General features: G+C 29.2%; 1 protein-coding gene across 1 annotated transcript in view; it reads left to right on the top strand.

Annotated features, from left to right (window-relative positions):
• Positions 1-2,961, top strand: part of LOC110019609 — a gene marked incomplete at its 3' end in the record, with an annotated part of 41,772 nt that overhangs the window by 37,579 nt on the left and 1,232 nt on the right. The window lies entirely within an intron of this gene.

The raw sequence follows: 2,961 nt of genomic DNA, 5'->3' as shown, positions 1-2,961 counted from the left end.
AAGTTAGTGGGCTCTGTGAAACGACAGAGCGTCTCATGTGAGTTCACAGCCGCCGTAGGATGATTTGGCGTCGCACGTTTAAATAGAAAATATGGTTTTTTTTTGGAATTAATTAAATGCTTGAACTTCAAAATCCATATCTTTCTTTAGAAAAATCATAAAAATAAAAGAAATGTATCCTCGTGCTCATTGAACAGAGGAGAATAATGTGGGCTAAAAATAAAATTTATTTTATTACTCCTTGATTTTTAAAGAATTAAATACTCTCTAGAGTATTTTAATTCATTTCGATCAAACAGTGCTCATCGTGGCTTGAAATTTTGATGGTTTGTTCCTCATGACAGAGGTTATGTCCTCTGATTTTTCCAAGGTTAGAGGACATCTCTACCTTCTATACCTAATTTTCAAGCTAAGATAACTATTTTAGCTTATTTTAATTACATAAATTAAAAGATCACTTTGAAAATTATGTAATAGTTATAGTAGGTTTTCTATAGTCAGGGAAGCTTAAGAAAAATACCATGATGGCTTGAATAATTTTGTAAATTTGTATATTTGCTTAAGTGTATATATCTTTTAGTAATTTATGTAAATTAAAAACTAATAAAATACTAACAAAATCAATTCCACACTGTGTATGAAAACCATGTGTACCCACTATAAAAATTCTAAAAATTATTTGATTAAGTATAAGCACTAAAGTTGATTTTCTAAAAAGCCTTATATTTTCGTACAAAAATAATTATATTAAATTAAATACACTAAGAAAAAATATGAAAAGTTGTTTTCTGAGTTTCTTGTGATCATAAGCCTTTAGGAAAAATAAAAATTACTTTTAAGAAAATATTGAAATTTTGACCTACATTTTAAATTAAAAATAATTAAAAAATTCCAAAAATACAAAAATATTTAAAAATGTTCCCAATAGTTCCCTGATCACTTAGGACTCATTAAAATATTTTTTCTAAGTTTTCTAAGTTAAAAATAAATCCTTAAAGGCCCAAAAATGTATTTTCCTGTTTTTCTCATTAAAACAATTATGATAACTAAATTAAAAACCATAAAATTATACAAATTTGTTTCTCTGAGTTCTTTGAACTCAAAGGAGTTTAATAAAAATCTAAAAAGAATTTCTGTAACTAAATTATGTTTTCTGAGTAATTAAAACATTCTTTTAAAATTAATAAATAATTAAAATTTAATTCAAAAAATCATGAAATTTTGCTTAAGGGTTTCTCTGACCTAAAGGAAACCTCTAATAATTTTTTCATAAAAAAAAATTATTTTGATTTAATTAAATAAATTAATTTTGAAAATTTTATTTCTAAATCAAACAAAAAACCATAAGAATTTGAGGTTGTCTGCCTAGTGCGACATAAATCCTCAACATCTTCTTTGGGCCTTTGTATGACTCTGCTATACAATTTAAGCCCTACCTGTTTTAGGATTCTGAGATTGTCGTTTATTACGACCTAAATCCTCACATCTTCAAGGCTATTTGTGTGACTGTGTTGCATAAATGTAAGTCGTAATTAATAAAATTAGCAAGATGAAACATTTAAATAATTCTTTCTCGAAATTAAAACCAAACCATAGGATAGATTCTTTCAATAAGAATATATGTCACTTAATCCAAAATTTTAATTATCATCAATTTCCCTCGTTATGATTATTAAGGGCTTGAAAGTCACCTAGGGTCGATGTCTAAACTCAATTGATTGGATTTAAAAGATAATATGATTAATGATTAACATCTTTAAATACTACAAGCCTCACTTTAATTGTGGGCACCACAATCTCTTATGACTCAAACCTGCCTTAGAGTCACCCGCCCACATATCTCTTAAATGTAATATCAATTGATTAATGGAGTGTCCAAGCCTTGGGATAAATAGAACCCCAAGTTTCCTTGACCAATGGGATAACTTTGACATAACCTTGGATGATCAATAGAAAATTATGTTAAGGTCAAAATAAACTCGAAATATTTCAAGAAATCTTCAAAGTGATTCAGGGTCATGCCCCAAGCATTTTAAAATTTCTTGGATATTTTGAAGGGTAAATTGAACTTTTTATATTTTATTATAACATTATCCACTATGATCTTCCAAAACTCAATAAAGTCATGACTTGGGTTTCGGTAGTTATACCTTCATCTACTCCTGTGATTTAAGTTCCTTACAAAATTATAAACATGTTGCCAAAGCTAACCTTTCAGGTGGAGGAGTGAGAAGAATTGACAAGCACGCTTTTAAATTATTACATTTACTATTTAAATTAAATAAGAAAAAATTTACCTCTATAAAAATCAAAATATAAAACAATTGTAAATTTAATCACAAACAAAATAAAAAAAATTGCAACTAAATTAAGATGTTTATATCGTATGATCGAGAATCCCTCAGAGGAGGTAACCTACGATTGCTAACAAGATTTCCCATGGTCTAAATGAAAGTATGGAACTCATTAAGTTGTGTTTAGTAAATTTATTTGGACCAAGTAAATCCAAAAGAAAATAGTGCTGCCGGAACTAGGGAATCGTAGGATCCTAACCGGTGTCGCTCTTATCAACTTTAACATTCCCCATAACATCTAAATAGCCATAAATTTAGGAGACATTTGATTTGACATCATGACTCGACACATTAGAAAACTTAAAATCGCCACCACGAGGAACTTGTAGTTAGCATTCTGGGCAGCATGACCATCTTCAACAACAAAACAAGTCTACATTAGCTAAACTAAACCACTATTTAGAATTATACAACAAGCAATAGGATTTTGAGGTTGTCCGCCTAGTGTGACATAAATCCTAAACTTATCTTTAGGTCTTTGTATAGCCCTACAATGTAATAGAAGCCCTAACCCATCTTAGGATTCTGAGGTTATTGTTTGTCACAACCTAAACCATCACATCTTCCAGGCAATTTATGTGATCGTTTCACACGAATGTAAGCCCTA

The sequence above is a fragment of the Phalaenopsis equestris genome, unplaced genomic scaffold, assembly GCF_001263595.1.
Source record: "Phalaenopsis equestris unplaced genomic scaffold, ASM126359v1 Scaffold000064, whole genome shotgun sequence".
Lineage (NCBI taxonomy): Eukaryota > Viridiplantae > Streptophyta > Magnoliopsida > Asparagales > Orchidaceae > Phalaenopsis > Phalaenopsis equestris.
The sequence above is the reverse complement of the archived record's forward strand: the minus strand, read 5'-3'. Positions and strand labels throughout refer to the sequence as shown.